Raw genomic sequence first — 12,296 nt, forward strand, 5'->3', positions numbered from 1 at the left:
TCTGTTTCAAGTCGATTTTCAAGAACAACATTGTTGACACGTTTTGAAACACCACATGTTGCCGGAGATCGCGTGTGCATTTAAACAGCCTGGTTCTCCGATTGAAGACTTTAACAGGATGTTTCTCAGTCGTCCTTGGACCGATTTCAACCATTTAAAAACTCAGAGAAATGTTTAAATCTCAACAGTTTCAATCTGTCCATGGGAAGCCGCTCTGCTTTGTCAAACGCACTCCAGAGAGCGAGAGAGAAGTGTCGGCTCTGTTCGCCCCCTCGGACTAAAAAAAGAATGAATAGAACCGCAATAATATATATGAAATGTCCCGATCGTGACGAAGTTTTGATTGTCATTTATTTCACTTCTGTTCATCACAAAGCTCCCAAAATCACACATAAGGTGTATTAGAGTGTCTAGTTTTGTAATTAAAAAAAAAGTTTTTAAGTTTTTGGCACTCAACGCTTGGGGGGCGGAAAATAAGTTTTTAAATAATTGGCATTCAATGTGTCTGAACTTTTTATGTTTTACTGCAAGTTAAGCAGATACCAAGTAGCAGCTGGTCAGCAACTTTCTGTAGACCAATTTATTTGTTTGTAGAGTGTTGTGTGTGTTTCTTAATGTTTCAATTTGCTACGACACAAAAGCATTGCACACAATGCACTCGTAATTTACTCTTCACAAATGGAGGAAAAAAGGATCATCTTTACCAGAGTACATGGAGGCAGCAAACAGTACTTCCTAGATGACAGACAGCTAAAGACCTTTTGTCTATGATGGAAAACAGCTTGGAGTCTTTTGTGGTAGTTGTGGAGGAGGTTCTGTGTATAATTTAACGGTAAAGCGACTCATTCCTCTTGATCATAAACTTTCGGGTCCGTTTTGGTACTTTTTCAGTCTGATTTAAAAAGGGCACTCTGTTTTTGAACCACTAATGGCTTCACACATCCACTAACTATGAGTGAAAAAAAAAACCTTTGTGTTATCTTTCATTGTCTTTGAAAATGTGTCAAAAAATCGACAAAAATTCTGCCAGGGTAGAGCCAAAGTTTAAAATAGCACATGTGTGAAGACTGATGTGCCAAACCGTCAGAACACAAACACTGCGGTTGTGACTCGAGCACTTCCAGGGGCCATACTGATCTTGTTGTCCCCTCAATGTCAAAGGTCGAAGTAGTGAGGCCAAGCAAATTGCAGGATAATCAAAGACTTGTATCACTCAGTTGTATTGTTGCTTCTTGTGGGAGAAGCTGTCTCCTCTCTTACCTCGAGGCAAAGCAGGAATGGATCGTCTGGTCTCCTGGTGTTCCTTAGCAACAGTCCCAATGGTTTATGGTGAACAATATATTTTTATTATGGACTGTGCCCACATCTGCCCAAAATGTCCATCCACAGAAATGGGTTAGACAGTCAACATATTTTGATTACATTTACGGTCACCCGCTTTTACTGTGGCTTTAAAACACTGTTATAGCCCTATTTCTCACTTAAAATTGTGAGAGATAATACTTAAAGCCACCCTGCGTAACGTTTTGTAGAAATTGATCATTGAAAAACTTCCTGCCCTGGTGTAGTTGTGGTTTTGCCCGGGCTTTGGCTTTGTCCTGCAATGTCCAGCTCAACTTTTTGTTTTGTCCTTGGTCATAATCTGAAAAAAATCTATTTAAATCTTGATATAGTTTAGAGTTTATTCAATTTTGTTCCTATAATCCACACCTATAGGTTGTTTGATCAAAATAGGTTCCTTTATATTGAATCTGTGGTTGTCCTAATACTTTTACCATGATATTTGTGAAATGTTTCAAATTCCAGCTCCTCTCGGGGATCAGTAAAGCAAGTGCCATCAAGGTTAATAATTAGAAACAGGGCTGTGAGAACTGAAAGCATTGATCTCGGCATTAAAGTTTTCTGTAGCTTTTCACACATGAACAAGGCACTTATGAGACAGGAGACTTGCAGTTGCGGAGGAAAATGTAATGAAAATGTGTTGAAAGAGCCTGGGAGTATTCCTCACACTGGAGTGGCATGTCTAAGGTCCTGGTGGGAAAAAAAACATTTGTCTGTCGTCACGTCTCCTCAATGAAGAGCACCAGTGCCGAAGTTTAAACACATTCACTGGGACTCGGGCGGTCATTGTAGCCATCTCAATACAGACGCATTCATACACAACAACTTGGGATTTGAGCGATAAGCCGACTAACTGGAATGTGTTAACACGGTTATAACAATGCGTGGGAATCACATAGAGACCACTGTGGGCTTCTGTTCATGGCTCATATGCAGTATTTCCCAAAAGGCTCATCATACTCACTGCAAGTAACATTACATGACAGAACTGAGAATGCCCTTTGGCCTGTATGACTGTTCTAACACATGCATTTTTTCATGTATACCCACAACAGCAGACCTTGCCGCGCCCCTATAGGCAACTAAAAAGCTTTCCTATAACATTCTTATTGCTGCAGATGAGAATGTGCGTGCCTCATTTATAATCATTTGGACAAGTTTCGCTCTACTTCTAATGTGTGAGAGACATGTTTGGCTTAAGATCGATTTGAGAGATAGCCGTTTGATAGATGAGAGTGTTTCTTATCTTATCACGCAACTGTCAAGTGAATGAGACGTCTAGACTTGAGGTTTGTGTGTCCAGTGTGCAGTGAGGTATTCGGGGGAAACAGTGTTGCCTGTCTTTGTATTAAAGGGACTAGATGCAAGTTGGTCATTTTATACTCACTACTGCCACCTCAGGTCTTATGCGTAACTACAGATTCTTTAGTGTGCGTGCATGACGGCACTTTTAACACCTTTTTGAGTGACAGTGCAGGATTCTAGAGGCATGTCTGACCTCACTCTATACATTAGGACATGTAGGGGGAGGAAGATAATTAATTTTAACATTTGTTAAACTCTGTATAGTCCCTTTAAGTTTGGACTAAACATAGTATATAAGGTTAAGGTGCTTTGTTTGTCATTATGTCATCATTTGTCAACTGTAAAAGGACATTTGTCCTCTGTAAAGAGCAGAGGGCGGCTCCAGATGTGGAGCCAGGCTGATGGTCAGAATCACCTGGCTGGAGAATTCACCTATTGCACATGTTTTTAGGAGTAAGAGAGACCGGAGTACCTGGAGGAGACTTACATAGAGAGGGGAGAGCATGCAAAATCCCCGCATAAGGTCCCCGTCCAGGTGGAAATCGTGCTAGCTGTGAAGCACTTGTGCAAACTCCTGAAAGATCTGGCAATAAATAACAATGAGTAGTTATCAGACTTTCTAAGGGGACACACTATACAGGCAAAACATTCTTTTCAGTTTTCAGGTTTTGGGCCAAATTGGTCTCTGAACATATAAACTTTCACCTGGAAATAAAAAATATACCTAATCTTCACAATAACTATTGTAATTAAATATCGCACTGATTCCATGTTTCTCCATTTATATGGGAAATCGTACTATTTCCTCAAATTTCCTCCCATTTTGCTCTCACTGGGGCAACAACATCTCCACGTCAGTAGCTCCTATAGACTTCAAATTTTCCAGTCTTGGATTGAACAATATTTGGAAGATTTTTTCTGAGGGATTTTTTAATATCTAATTCCTACCCTGAGTTATTGAGTTTTGAATATTAACAAGGCGAAATTTACTTTTTTCAGATTTTTTCACTAAAAAACTGTTTATTTTAAGATATCCAAAATCCCCTCTAAAAAAGTCTTTGCAACTAATATATCAACAAAATAAAACCATCAATTTTAATCAGGCTCAATCCATTATTCAGTTTTTGTCGCCCGAAAAATGCAACATTTTGGGCATTTTTAGGCATAAAACACCTTATTTTTATATGAACACATCAAATGACAGAAAACTTGTAATACATTTTTTCTTCATATTTATGCCAGTGATCTACAGCAGAAGTTTCACATTGAAACCTTTAAATAAAAAATAAAAAATCCCTATTCACCTGCAGTGTCTTTAACATGTTTCAAGTCACGAAAATAGGTTGTATTAGGCAAATGACCTATGAATAGTAAAACCAAACACAAAAACAAGCCCTATATGCCTGTTAGGGCTGTTGTTGCAATAATCACTGCAACAAGACAGAACAAACTGGCACCATCTGATAAAAGAGAGGTCCCACTCCCGAAAGCGTGTCCGTCCACCGGCGACTGTCCATCTGCGCGGGGCGGTGTCTGGTGGTGACATGCCTGGATTTAGAACAGGCCTAATCAAATTAAGGTGAGTCAGAACACTCAATAAATCAATCAACCTGCATGTTTAAGGCTAACTTGACTATTTCTCAAGAAAATAGGCCTATTGTTCTTGTCATTCAATGTTCGTCAAAAAAAAAAAAAAAGCATTGTAATATAAATATCACGCTATAGTTGTGAAGTAATTTGAGCATGCAGGCCTTTGACAATGATGATAGGAAAACAATCAAAAATTCAAATATTGAGCGTTTCATCTGCATTTTGAGTTAGATCAGTTTTTACTTTCATCATTTTTAAACTATTACATCGTCTTTTATTGTCTTCCAAATGTCACACGTGTCATTACTGCCCCCCTTCCCCCGGGGGGAAGAGTGGCCGGTCGTGTCTGCAGACAGGATCTGTGCGCTGCCCGTCTCCACAGCGCGGGGGAGCTGCTGAGAGCGCGAGAGGAGCCAGCCCTGTGTGTGTGTGTGTGGACTTCTGCTGCAGCGGCGGAGGCAGGGACGCACTCACACCGCCCGGGCACTGTCCCCCAAAAACCCACACCTATCCCATTTACAGCATCTCCTCCATCTGTATAGACCAGGCAAGGAGCAGCACCGGCCGGAGCAACAGCGCGCGGTGAGTTTGAGAACCCTTTCCTCGCATTTCAACGTGAGCTATTTTTCTCCTGTAGCCTATCATCTTTTCCCCCCCCGCTTGAGGATAATGGTGCAGTGGATGTGTCAAGACGCTCGGATTCACGCGCACCGGTGCTTGCTGGTTGCGCGTAAAGGCCAGGTGCATATGCTAGAATAAAGCAATATGGAGGCGCGTGGTTGCTTGTCCTGTCCTGTCCTGTCCTTTTTTTTTTTTTTTTTACGGATTTTATTGAGCATCATCAAAGGCAGAGCGCTGCAGCCTGCACCTCATGCATGCAGCATCTCGAAACGCGACGTGAAAGGCGTTCGGACAGAGGGAAGGCGCACAACAGATCAGACACTGTTGTGCGGGGAGACACAGGAGAGGCTGCAGCAGCGCGTTTTTTTTTGCTTATTGTCGCGGACACCGGCCGGCGCAGTCAGGCCCGCCGCGCTGAGAGGATTAGGTTATTTGATGTCTGCCAGAGATGCTCCAGCTGCTGCAGGCTCTTCCCCGCTGTCATCTGGAGAGAATTAACTAATGAAATACTACGGACGTGCTTTGGTTTTTGTGCAAGATCGCTGAGTGGCTTTGTCGAAATGAGTCTCCTGTAACAACATGGCACCGGCGGCCTTCCTCGCTTTATTATTAATCAGCAATTTTTATTCCCATGAAAGTGAATGGCCATTTACTTTTATTGAACTGCTTCGCTCTTTAATCCTAATGCGAAGTTATAGAGCTCTTACAGGACTTGGAGTAGAACTGCGGGATTCCTTGTTTTAGTTTTGTGTGGAATTCAGTGTCAACTTGTGTCTTGACTTCTACAAAGTGTTATCAGTCACCTTGAGTCTCTCTCTCTAAAACAAAAAATCAGGTTAGAAATCTAGGAGTAATCATGGACTCAGACCTGAACTTAAACAGCCACATCAAAGCAATAACATCAGCAGCTTTTTACCATCTGATAAATATTGCTAAGATCAAAGGAATAGTGTCAAAACCAGACATAGAGAGACTTATCCATGCTTTTGTCTCCAGAAGTTTAGACTACTGTAACGGCCTACTCACTGGCCTCTCTAAATGAGCTATCAGACAGCTACAGTACATCCAGAACGCTGCTGCTCGAGTCCTGACAAGAACCAGGAAATACGACCATATTAGTCCAGTGCTCCGGTCTCTGCACTGGCTTCCTGTCACTCAGAGAATAGACTTTAAAACAGCCCTGCTTGTGTACAAGTCTTTTCATGGTTTAGCTCCAAAGTACATCTCTGACATGTTACAGCCGTATGAACCATCTCGGGCCCTGAGAACTTCAGGGAGGGGCCTCCTGGTGGTTCCCAGAGTCAATAATAAACACGGTGAGGCTGCGTTTCAGTTTCATGCAGCTAAAATCTGGAACAGTCTTCATGAGGATGTGAGACAGGCCTCAATTCTGACAATGTTCAAATCCAGGCTGAAAACAGTTCTTTTTACCGATGCATATGACTGAAAGTATTTTATCTGCACTCTCGCCTTTTACTGTAATTGATTAATTTTATGTTGATGTTTTTTTGATTCTATTTCCTTTCTTGTATTTATGCAACTGTGAAGCATACAAATAAACTTGCCTTGCCTTGCCTTAAAATAGGTTAACTCTGTGTTAATCAAAGCACAGATAAAGAGAGAGTTGTGCCTGACTTTATGGTTTCTCCTAGATTCATAAATAGACTTACATTTGGCGCTAGTGTCAGACACAAATTCACACTTATTACAGTGGCTGTCTCATTGTTCACATCAGCTGTTGTGTCTGACTCCAGAGTTATCATAGATTGAAGCAGTATGAAGGGTGAGATTTTATTTTTTTCCAAATTTGCCCACACATTTACATCATTACATTGCACATAGCACAAGGTCTTGGTCCCACACTTAGGTGTTTGGGAATGGTTTGGTAATGTTGTTGTATAGGAGTCATTTGGTTGAGTTGCCCGCAGCAGCATAACCCAGTAAAAACAGAATCATTTATGGCAGCAATAAGGCCTGTCACGATAACAAATTTGAAGTTTGATATATTGAGGCAGGAAAGTATCGTGATAAACGATATTATTGACTCTAAAATACTCGATACAGTCAACCTTTGTTCTAAAAGTGCATAATCACATCCTAAATAGGGCTGCAACTAACGATTATTTTATAATCGATTAATCTATCGACTCTTTTTACGATTAATCGATTACTCGCTTGGCTATTAATGGTTTATTTTTTCCATTTTTTTATCACATGGTTGTTGGAGGCTCTTGGTGCTAATTCTGCTTCTGATTGGATGAGACACAAACAGATATTCATGAAACGTACAAAGTGTGCTACATACACTTGCTATCAAAACAAAGTAGGTTTTCATCAAAAAATACGACATTTTCATGTAATTTTTGCTCTATTTGAGTCTGTGTGAACCAGAAAACGATTAATCGATTACTAAAATAGTTGTCGACTATTTCAATAATCGATTAGTCGTCGATTAATCGATTAGTTGTTTCAGCCCTAATCCTAAACTACCATACAATCTGCAATAAACATTAAATATAGTGTAACTCAATTTGTTTCAGTTAGAAATTAAAGTTCTACAAAAGAAAAATAGGGAGGATATGCTAATAAATGCATACACGATAAATATTGAACTCAAAAGTATATTATGTACCTGTTATTTATTGAACGATAAGTTGCTGTAGTAATTATCGTGACTGCCCTAGTAGCAATGACATCAATGGTAGTATTAGAAAAATGCCTACCCAGTATAGAGGCACTGATGATCTTAATTTGTGTGTTTTCTGTTGTAAAAATGTCATAATCGCTTTTATGGAGCAAGGGTTCGTCATCATTTAGTCACACTCACCTTTTGTCACTGGGGAAGATTCAAAGATTACTCCAACATGCGAGTGGCTCAAAACACAACTCCAACACAACTTTTTATTAACATGGCCAACAGCTCTATAAAATATATTTTTCTTAGCTAGTCACACTGCATCATCATCATTCAATATAATATAATCTCTCTCGGCCTCAGCCTTATTGTGATTTTACATTTTCTGTATGAGTTTATTTGTGTTATTATACCTTCACTATTCCCATTTCAGACTGACAGACACAGTCACTCCTCGTTGTCACGGTGAGCACTGTGGCAACCGGCACTCGAGGAGACATCAGGAGACATGACTTGAGCCTGTCTCCAGTCTGTCAGGGCTAAAGAAAGCACCTAATGCAAATCATTACTCACGCCCAACACACACTGTCAATGTCACACTGCTGCTGCTGCTGCTGGTGCTGGTGCCGCATTTAAGTATGGACCATTAGCCACTGCTCAGGTTAGGGGGATTATGGTTGGTCTAAGCCCTAGGGTTCTCCCTGTCTGCCCAAGATGCCATGATGGGACAGTTTGACACCAGAAAGTTTGACACCAGAAATGATGCTTATAAAGAAGAGGCATGGACTATGTTTGAATTTGTGGCTATATAATTGGTGGTATGGGATTTAATTTGTTAAAGACATAGGCACAGATCTATAATAAAATAGCTGTAGTAAATATAGATTGGAAATAACAACCGTTTCCATGGTAAATATGGCGGCCATCTTGTCTTTTTGCCTAAATTGCCTAAATTGGAGCTCTGATAACAAATAAATCAATCTGTGTTTGTCAGGACATAATTCCACTGAAATATAAATACCCTATAAATCACACTACACTGGGCTCTATAATGTTATTTATTTATTTGTTGGTGAGAACACAGGCATCAGAGTTTTGGATGTGTTGTGTTATTGTTTATTGGGGAGTTTTGAGGGTGAACCGTGCAGCAGACTATTGCAGTAATCTAGGCAGGAAGTGACAAAAGCATGGGTGAGGGTTTCGGCCAACTGGAGAGAAAAATATGTGTGTAAGGCGGGCAATGTTCTGGATATGTCAAACTGCTTTTAGTGACGGGTTTTATGTATGTAGTTGTCAAAGGGGAGGGTCTGGGAAGATGCTGAGATGATGGAGATGAGGGTTGCAGGGATCTGTGGAGGAATCAATGGTAAGGGTAAACTGTGGGGCTTTGATGAGTGTTTTGGGTCCAATAATGATGATTTCAGTATAGTAGAATATCATCAGCGAAGCAGTGGAACAGAAGGCCGTGGTGGTGTATAGATATAGACGGCATCTCTGGAATTGCCCATATATGGTCATGTTTGAAAACAGTTAAGAGGGAAAACAACTTGGAGAAAAATTGAAACTTTCTCTAATTATTCAAAAACGACTTTAACAAATGTTGAATTATGAATATAGTTTTCTACTAAATAAAGAAACAAAAATGGAGGGGAGCAAAGTGGTTCAACAGCCCATAAATACATACATAACGGAGAATGCTAACTTGACGCTTCACGTTAGCATCGTGCTAATGCTAACAGTTAGCTAGCGCTAGCTACAACTGCCGTTTTTTCGCTTCTACTGAACAATCTGTTGTGAAAAAATATTGATATGGGCCCGATTTACACTTGACTTTATTTATGTGTGATAAATAAGTTTATAAGTTTAAGAAAATGGCTAAACAGAGTGGAAAATTGTGTTTCTGTAAAGATTCTATTTCCCCCCTCGGCGAAGCCACGCCCCCTTCTATGACGAGATGCCGTCTGTATCTATCATGTGACCATCTGACCATACTGTCACATTAATATGGTTAAAAACAGACCTAAGATTGGCCACTTATGAAAGTCAAATGATTCAGTCAATGTAAGGAAGTGCCCAAAGCTTGCATTTCTTCAGGCACTTCCTCACAAAATGATTTTAATAGCTATAATTAGCTCTACTCAGAAAGATATGTCCAGGTGCAATTGGTAATGATATTGTAATAGTGCAGTCTGGCTTTCCCGTCCCAATATATTTTCAAAACCTTGGCCCACATTCAAATCACTTTAGCCAAATGAGGAGAATTAACGTCACAGATTGCTTGTGTTCATAGCACAACCCCTGCTTTTGATTTAGGGGTTAGAAGTAAGAAGTACTTACGCTAGGACTATTTTCATCACACACCAACTTAACTGGAGAAAGATCAATGACTATATACCCATTCATGCAGACCTGACTACAATGTGCTATACTGTTTTTTGTTTTGTTTTCATTTATTATTTATTCATTTTTCTATCTCTTTAGCTTAATTTTCATTTGTTTTTACAGTGCAGCATGAAAGGGCGGGATATACAGTGTCCAGCAGCCCAAACACCTAAGATATTACGCCTTCGTATTGTGCTGTGGTTTCTCAAAATAATAATATCTCTGCAATCTTTTGAAGTTTCCCCGAGCCACTTGTCTGACCAACACCTTCACCTCAGATCTTTGCACCTCATCCTTTTTGCTTCCTCCACAACACCGAATGGCTGTTCACCTGGTCCAAACCATAGTTAGAAACTCTCTTTATGTTAAAGCGATGTCACATGACTGTTTTTGCTGCAGGTTTTTATGGTGCAACTTTAATCTCATTTCAAACGGAGCTGGTTTTGAGCGTGTTGGAGTGTAGCATTCATGCATGTTTCCTGGCTGCGGATGAAGTTGTGAGGCTCAGGTGGGGAACAGATGGGAGTCGGTGAGAGAGCGGAGCTGCCAGACTGATAGTAACCGTAACGAGCCTAGTCTGAGTTGGTAGCTGGGAGCCATACTTACTGTGGGATTCAACTTGGCTCATTATTTTTTGAAAGAAATGGATGTTCAGCATAGACACAGACGGTATCTCTGGAATCGCCCATAGACGGTCACGTTTGAAAACAGTTATGGGGGAAAACAATTTGGAGAAGAATCGAAAACTTTGTCTAATTATTCAAAAAGTATTTTATTAGCCTGGCCTTAGCCGTCTGTAAACTCTGGTCAATTATAATTTCCCTACATGTACGTCTAGGCCTGATCTCAGTGGCCGCGTTGCATAGGTTGAATTTCACGGAGGCGGGTGTAGGTGACGTCAAGCATTTGCGTCGCATTTGCTGGTTGTAGTTTGGCAATGGCGGCAGATACAAAAGTAATGGAAGCTCTTCAATCCGTTCTGGCTCGGCTCCCAAATATCCAGAAATTAAATTGAAGCCTTGGAATGTGCAAGGAATGCCCCCAAGAGTTATGATGGCTCACTTCACTCACTCAGGCGCATTACATACGTCACGACCAAACGCTAGAGAACATCAGATCCAATCGTTTCAAAGGAGTTCACCCCTCCCACCTGATAACGGAGCTCAATTGTGAAGATCCAGACCCTTGTACGAAACGCAATGAGTACGAGGGTATTGTAAAACCAGGCTACATCCAAATGGACCCGATTTAGACTTGACTTTATTTGTATGTGATAAATAAGTTCATATTCCGCCAGAAAATGGCTAAAAAGAGTAAAAAATGATGTTTCCCAAAAGATGGTGTTTTCCCCCTAGGCGAGGCCACGCCCCCTTCTATGACGCAATACCGTCTGTATCTGTTTTATTGTCAACTAAAATGCACTGGAGCAATCTGTCAGGAGTAATGCGAGATCGCTGTGCAGCACCTGGGAATCCATATCTAGAGGGTTTGTCACCAAGTACCTACAGTAGCTGCATATTGTGCATGTGTTAGGCTGATGTGTAGAGAAAACCCTTTCAGCCTACGATTATGAGCATGAGTATGATGTGAAAACTCTTCTAGAGATTACTCAATCCAAGATCTATCCCTGAACTAGGAATCCCCCAGGTCTATAAGAATTATCACTGTGAGATATTGAAGTTGCACTGTCTTTGTTAGAACTGCAGTCGTCAGTGTTTGAGCCGTTGTCATGGAAACAGCAGGCATGTGGGAATGGCTGTTCGTATGTCAACATTAATTTCTGCTCTCGTCTTCCGTCTGAAAAGAAACAAGTCGTGAAAGTCCTCAATAAGTCAGGGATGCGCGATGTTTGACAATCAAAATGACAATAATTATACAAAACAGGATATTGTCTTCTCTGAAACGCATTACCATGTTTATTTTGCAGAAAATCGTTTAAATTCTCGTTATGCGTAGCCCATACCTGACAAGAAATAACCACTTTGTGCTTTTGCTTATTGCTAGACAACCTTTGAAAAGCCTGTTATGTTAAATGTTAACAAAAACAAAAGAAGTTATAGGCTTAACCATAACTACACTATTCCTCTTCAGCTATCTAACATGATTAGTGGAGATTTAGGTAAAAGAAAAAATCCATTAAGACATTTTCCTTATCAACCACAAACATCCTTCACCAATTTAACACGTCAGTATGAGCCAGTCAACCCTCAAAACATCATTATGTCAAGCCAAGTGAAAATATCAACAATGGCTGTTTTCTTTTTTTCCTGATAGCAAATGATGAATAGCGACCTTTTCACTTTTGGGGGCGGGGGATTAGCCCGATGGAAATGTTATCTTATGGTTGTCCTGCATGATTTGTAGAGTGTGTAATTATGTATAGCCCAGATTTTAACCCTGTCGCTGGCCTGGAGCTGATGCA

General features: G+C 40.5%; 2 protein-coding genes across 3 annotated transcripts in view; one reads left to right on the plus strand and one right to left on the minus strand.

Moving 5' to 3' along the window:
* Window positions 1–12,296, minus strand: part of LOC306960169 (dnaJ homolog subfamily B member 9-like) — a 104,787-nt gene that overhangs the window by 21,759 nt on the left and 70,732 nt on the right. The gene's annotated exons all lie outside the window — the stretch shown is intronic.
* The window catches only part of nrcama (neuronal cell adhesion molecule a), a 97,818-nt gene continuing 90,477 nt past the window's right edge, over window positions 4,956–12,296 (plus strand). For both annotated transcript variants that reach the window (XM_079552378.1, XM_079552379.1), the window contains exon 1: window positions 4,956–4,977. The gene's annotated coding sequence lies outside the window, so the exon portion shown is untranslated. The remainder of the gene's footprint in view (window positions 4,978–12,296) is intronic.

The sequence above is a fragment of the Gobius niger genome, assembly GCF_951799975.1.
Source record: "Gobius niger genome assembly, chromosome: 2".
Lineage (NCBI taxonomy): Eukaryota > Metazoa > Chordata > Actinopteri > Gobiiformes > Gobiidae > Gobius > Gobius niger.